Here is a 7,429-nt window from a genome sequence, read left to right as displayed (position 1 = left end):
AAACGGTGAAAGTAGTGTAGTGCAGAAGTGTAAAAAGTGGCTTGGTCATTAAGGGGTTTCAGCTAGCGGGGTTGAAGTGGTTAAACGATGGAGCCCAGGGGCCTCAATCATGAATACAATGCGTCTTGCTTCCTGTGAGGTTTCCTGCTCATATAAAGTTTATAAATGTATTTTCTTTTTTTCCAGTGGGATTGATTACTAAATGTATTGGATTATATCCTATTATATAATTTTCACCATATGGCTATTCGTCAATGAGGGGGAGGAGCCTTACTGATGACGTCAGTTCCCCTGTATTTTATTTCTCTATTTAAAGTGTGTATGTGAGATGTTTGTTTGTAGTCTGAAGAAAGCACACTGGTGCTGAAACACGTCACTATGGAATAATAATAGTTGACCAATAAATTGGATTCCTGAATGAAATTCTGCGAAGTGTCGGTCTTCTTGTTATATTGTTTCATTGGACGTCAATCCACTGACACGTGCATCGCAAGCTCTAGAAAGGTAGTGTCGACCTGTTATCTACTGGATCACATGAACAGTCACGTGACAAAACTCAGTGACGTGTCCATCAAGCAATTCCAGATAGGCGCGGCTCCTTCAGTACGTGCACGTGCTGTAGCGAGGCGGGAGGGTCACCATGGGTACGTTGGAAAATAAACTGAGGGATCAGGTGGCGGTAATCCAAAAGTTCAGACAGGAACCTGATTTTATAAATAAGGAATTACAATTCAAAAAATACCCTTGAGAAATTTCAGTATCACTCGAAAGAACAAAAACATTGTCAGTTCAACCGAGATCTGCAAGATTTTAGGGAAAACCGGGTATATACCACTATAAATCGCACTGCAATCTACAGCAGTTTCCCAACCAGTGTGCCTCCAGCTGTTGCAAAACTACAACTCCCAGCATGCCCGGACAGCATTAGTTACCAGGGGGCCTATAAGTTTGTCTTTCAAAATGAAATGCCAATGTTGTTTAATGATTCTGTCCATTTTTTTGTATTGCAAGTTAAAAGGTAAGATATTACGAATGATCTCCTCCTCTCTGGTTTTCTTTGTCATAGTGTTGTTCGTTGTAAAGAAGGATTGGTGGTCTAATTCCCTTACCTTAGACAGAGATGTTTCAATTAAATTTAATGGATATTCTTTCATTAAGAATTGTTCTTTCATCATTTTGGCCTCTTCCTCAAACTGTTCATTGGTGGTACAATTACGTTTAGTACGGCAAAACTGACCTGATGGAATATTAAGGAGCCATCTTGGTAGATGACAGCTTGAATACATTATGTATCCATTTTTGGTTACTGGTTTTTGATAGGTGCTGCATACTAGTTTACAGTGGACCAAGACAATCTGTAGATCCAAGAATTCGATTGATGATCTACTAATGTTCGATGTAAACTGTAGGTTATATGAGTTTGTATTAATTTCCTGCAAAAAGGTTTAGAGTTCATTCTCTCCTTTTTGCCAAATAAAAATAATATCGTTAATAAATCGTTGCCAGAGGACCAGGTCTGTCTCCAGTCTGGGATTAATGTTTTCCAATTCCCAACGATATATTGACGATATTACTTTTATTTGGCAAAAAGGAGAGAATGAACTCTAAACCTTTTTGGAGGAAACAAACTCACCACTACACCGCTCCTCTATACTGTTCTATATTTTATGAAGATGAATAAAGTTTATGAATATTCCACATTATATTTTATTAATAAGAAACCCTTTATAATTTTGATATGAAGTATAGAAGGCGGATTATCAATACACTTTGCCTCAATTGGTTTATCATGTACAGTCGAAGAATTTATAATAACATTAGTTTTATCAATGGAGAGTGCTTTTTCACTGGTATAATATACATGTTTATGAATATTTTCTAGGATATGAGAAAGTAAGAGCCATATTGGCCTCTGGGGAATTAATAGTAGTTTCTCACAAGAAAACGCACCTTCTTGCATTGAAAACGCATGTGCGTTTTTTGGGGAGAATCTGCATGCTGTACATAACCTATATATTGGATTTTTGACAATCAAGTGGGAAAAAGAAGAAATTGGCTTAAATGTAATGATGGTGAGAAAATATGCTGATCCAGTACTGGTTTGGAAGATGACCATTGTTTCAGTTTTTTCGGAATAACCACTGCTTTAGATGCCCATGTAAAAGGGGAGATTAAGAACCTAGCAGGTAGCCACTGACGGAGTAAGGCTATACTCCGAAACACGTCTGGTGTTTTGATACCTGCAAATTTGAATGACTCCCATTTAATATCCATGGATAAACAATATGAGCAAAGTTCCGACAAACCTACATATAAGTGCCGCTCTGAAACCTACAACCCAGTGTTCTACTGACAGCGGGACCGCAAGTAAAGAGCCGGCACATGTGATAGTTTGACCTCCGAACTACTGAGCCACGTGAGACGCCGGATGCGAACCTCCAGGAGTGGCGCAGCCGAAGGATAAGGTATTGCCTGCACCCTACTCTTAAGGAGAGAGGTAAAAAAAACGTCATACTCAGCCTGACACGTGGGACGCCACGGAGAAGCTGCGGGTAGTAACCCTATTCACTACCACTAGCATCCAGATTATCAGTGTAAAGGCTCCATTCACACGTCCGCAATGTGTTTTGCGGATCCGCAAAAACACGGAAAGCGGCAATGTGCGTTCCGCATTTTGCAGACCGCACATTGCCGGCACTAATAGAATATTAAAAACAATACCTTTATTGTACCTAATTGGGTAAATGGAGCAGAATGCTGCTCATATAGTGATCGAGACTCAATACTATTTGGTTTTGAGTCTTTTTTACACAAACTCCTACTTAGATTAGGATGCCACAACACGATTAAAAAAATACCTGATAAAGAGGGAAAATCTACAGTCAACTAGGTAATAAATCCAAAGACAGGGATTGTGGGGTATCAGACGGGAGGAATTCACTCTCCCTAGATGTCCCTGACAGACTAGGCCCTCAGCCCAAACAACCAATATCCTAGTATTGGACCATGCAGATACGAGAAGTATCATAAGAAATAGGGATAGTTTTATCATTAAACCCTTATCCTAACTATTTTTTACTTCTGGACCACCTATGAGATGGGTGGACCTTTTGTAAAATGAAGATGGGGCTTTAAAACAGAGCCACATCTTTTCAATCTCCCACTTATGATTGATAGCCGGTTTATAGTAATATATAATAATGGACTGCTGTGTATGATAAACATATCACTAATACCGTCATTATTTAAAAATGAGATATGTCTCCGGTTTCTCCTTACATAGGGGGGACGGGTTTAGACCATAATGAATAAATATCAGTACCCTATCCATCATTTGATATTTGCCGAAAATGCGGCTCAAAGACCGGAACCTGAAGCTGGTAACTTCCGGTGGCATGCGTGCCATCAACCGGAAGTGACGTATTGCAACTCTGCATGCGTCTCACCAGCCGGAAATGCCTGGCTTTTTCAGCGTCCGGAAGTAACAGTAAGACCGGTGCTTATAAGCTGAGCACTGGCAACAAGTAAACCAGCCACATCGGCTCTCCTATGATGAGTATCTAAACATGACAGTGGGATTGCCCTGCGCAGTAAGTAAATTGAATGAGAACCTGTACTTATTTATTTTGTCAGGATCTGTATCGATTTTTCTCTTTTCTGTTCACCTCTCTACAGGCTACCTACTTACTGACAGGACCTAGTATCTCTATACCCCCACTGATCAACAATAGGAGCTAAGTATCAGATATTCATATCCGTTACATCATTATATATATTAAATTCTTTTCCCTACAAAATAGGGTTGTCTATCACCCCCTGATGATCTGCCGGGCGCAGATGAAACGCGTCGGGGTTCGTTTCACTATTATTTTTCCAACCTGCTATCATCTATATAGGTAGGGCTTTATTAGGTTAACTACAGTCATAGGCACGGGGACAGGGTATCTCTACCATATGGGGATATCCCTGGGCTGAGGGCCTAGTCTGTCAGGGACATCTAGGGAGAGTGAATTCCTCCCGTCTGATACCCCACAATCCCTGTCTTTGGATTTATTACCTAGTTGACTGTAGATTTTCCCTCTTTATCAGGTATTTTTTTAATCGTGTTGTGGCATCCTAATCTAAGTAGGAGTTTGTGTAAAAAAGACTCAAAACCAAATAGTATTGAGTCTCGATCACTATATGAGCAGCATTCTGCTCCATTTACCCAATTAGGTACAATAAAGGTATTGTTTTTAAGAGCACGTTATAATTTTCTAGGTACGCTTAATACTAAAGACGTGGTGACTATCAAATATATCATACTTATTTTCTTTTTGACACTAATAGAATATGCCTGTTCTTGTCCGCAATTGCGGACAAGAATAGGACATGTTCTATTTTTTGGCGGAAACGGAAGCACGGATGCAGAAGTGCGGATCCGCAAATGTGGATGCGGACAGCACATTCCGGCCCTATTGAAAATGAATGGGTCTGCACCCGTTCCGCAAAATTGCGGAACGGATGCGGATCCATTTTGCGGACGTGTGAATGGACCCTAAGTAACATCTCATTATTAACTAACACCCCAAAACCCAACATGTGATACAAATTATGCTACACCAATACGATTGAGTAACTTCTGGATGGATCTAAAGTTCATACAATTACGGTGGAAGTCTTTTTGGGGGTTGATTAACACATTGTTGAAATGGTTAAAATGTCCACATTCTAATAGCTTTTTTACCCTTTAACGTTTTCTCAGCGCTGAGGCGCTTTTTAGTTTTTATTGACGAATACTTAACCCTACCGTAGGTTTTACTTTTCTTGTGATTCATTTAAAGAATATGGGGTTTTACTATATAACCTCATGATTTAACATTAGGAAGTTTGTGTGTATCAGACGACAGACGGATACATTACAAACATCTAATAATTACGACATCACTGCCAGTTAACAGTGTCTGCTGGAACACAATACTTGGCTAGACCAGATCAACGCTATACAATTTTTTTTCTTTCTTTAATTTTTCATGAGTTTCTTTATGTGGTTTTGTCGACATTAGTTCAAATATCATTTATTTTACTATTGATTGGGTGTAACAATTTTGACAAGAGCACCATATCCCTACTAACAGACGGGTGAGCCTCTATACTATTATTCGCAGATACTAAACCTGTGAGCCAAACCTCTGCAACCAGCAGAAATGGTAAAACTAAGTAGAGGCCTCTCCTTTGTACCTACTGCGACATTTAATTTACAGATGAAACTCAAAAAATTTGAATATCATGCAAAAGTTAATTTCAATAATGCAACTTAAAATTTGTATATTGTGGAAAGGTTCAATATTCTCGGCTCAAAGTGTCACACTCTAGTCGGCTAATTAATCTATACCCCCTGAGCAAAGGGTACCTGAGATTGTGACTTTGGGGTTTCATAAGCTGTAAGCCAAAATCATCCAAATGATAACAAATAAAGGCTTGAAATAGCTCGCTTTACATGTAATGAGTCTATCTCATATACAGTCCTGATCAAAAGTTTAAGACCACTTGAAAAATGGCAAAAAAAAAAATCATATTTAGCATGGTTAGATCTTAACAAGGTTCCAAGCAACATGCAACAAAAAGAAGAAATGGGAATGAGAAAACATTTTTGGAGCATTCAATTTAATGAAACCGGCTGTTTTTCAGGTGATCAAAAGTTTAGGACCACACCTCTATATAATTAAAAAAAAAAAAAAAAAAAAAAAAAAAAAAAAAACACACACAAAGAAATCCAACTTCCAAACATGAACTCAGTAATGAGTAGCTCCGCCATTACTGGTTATCACTTCCAAAATTCGTTTCGGCATTCTTGATGCAAACGTTTCCATGAGGGGAGTGGGAACATTTCTCCAAGTGGTGAAGACGGCCGCACGAAGGCCATCTACTGTCTGGAACTGTTGTCCATTTTTGTAAACTTCTCTTGCCATCCATCCCCAAACGTTCTCAATTGGATTTAGATCAGGGGAGCACGCAGGATGGGCCAAAAGAGTGATGTTATTCTCCTGGAAGAAGTCCCTCGTCCTGCGGGCATTGTGTACTGTAGCGTTGTCCTGTTGAAAAACCCAGTCGTTACCACACAGACGAGGGCCCTCAGTCATGAGGAATGCTCTCTGCAACATCTGGACATAGCCAGCGGCCGTTTGATGCCCCTGCACTTCCTGAAGCTCCATTGTTCCACTGAAGGAAAAAGCACCCCAGACCATTATGGTGCATAGAAAACATCTCAGGTGGGATCTGCTTGTCATGCCAGTAACTTTGGAAACCATCAAGGTTACATTTTTTTTCATTAGAGGCCAGCGCATGCGCACCTCGCTCAACAAAGCCGCTGCCAGGAGTCCGCGGCGCATCAGACTGAGCCTAGTGCGCAGGATCTGGCAGAGGGACGGGAGGATTGCGGAGGCGGCGCTGAGGTGAGGAAGGCGGCGCTGGGCACCAGACGGCAAGAGGTGCGGGCGGGCACCCTGGATTAACGTAAAACCCCTTGGGTAGGTGAGTGACAGCTTATAAAAACCAGTTTTTTGGATTAACGCTATAGCGATATTTATATGTGCCCATCAGTCTTCTTGCTGTGTTTAAGAGGTTCCCACTGTTACTGCTCTGGGCGCACATAAATATCGCTATAGCGTCAATCCTGGTGATATATATAATTTCCCCCATTTTTGCTGTATTTATTCTTGATATTTTATTCTTATTTTTTTAAACAGTTTATTTTTTCACTTCATTTATTTATCTCTATAAGATTTCTCACCTTGTGTTATATGTACATACTCCTTTTCTCTTGGAATACAATATATGTTCTACCAGTATATTTATTTAAGCCTGTACCACTTAAAGCCCTTATTGCGCCGGCCACAGTCACTTCACTGTTGACCAGCGCATTAGTTGTGATATCGCTATCACCTCTGTGAGCTCCCGCCCAATCCCGCCTCCCTACAGCACCATCCTGATAGGCGTGCACGTATTGAAGGAGGGGCGCCTATCTGGAATTGCTTGCTGGACACGTCACTGAGTTTGGTCACTTGACTGTTCATGTGATCCATCACGTGCCTTAAGGGGGCGGCTTTACTAGCTACCCGGGCATGTTTAAAAAGTGCCAGTAGATATGCCGACATTGCAGCTGCCACACGTAGGATGCTGGTAGCCCGTTGCATACACACTAGCACATGGAGATAGAGGGCTGAGTATTAGTGACTTTTGCGGCTGTCCAACGCTGAGTCCTTGCCTTCGTTTTTTAGACATCAGCCTATAATTAATGCTGAGTCTTCATTCATGTTGGTCCCCTGATGATTTGGCCTTGGGCCAATGAAACGTGTCGGGATGTTTCTCTAACCATCACTAGGGTTCCTCTGACAAAACTGGGCAGTCATTTGGCTGCCCAGGGACAAGTGGGGACACCTAGGCAGTG

This window comes from Bufo gargarizans, chromosome 1 (assembly GCF_014858855.1).
Source record: "Bufo gargarizans isolate SCDJY-AF-19 chromosome 1, ASM1485885v1, whole genome shotgun sequence".
Taxonomy (NCBI): domain Eukaryota; kingdom Metazoa; phylum Chordata; class Amphibia; order Anura; family Bufonidae; genus Bufo; species Bufo gargarizans.
The sequence above is the reverse complement of the archived record's forward strand: the minus strand, read 5'-3'. Positions refer to the sequence as shown.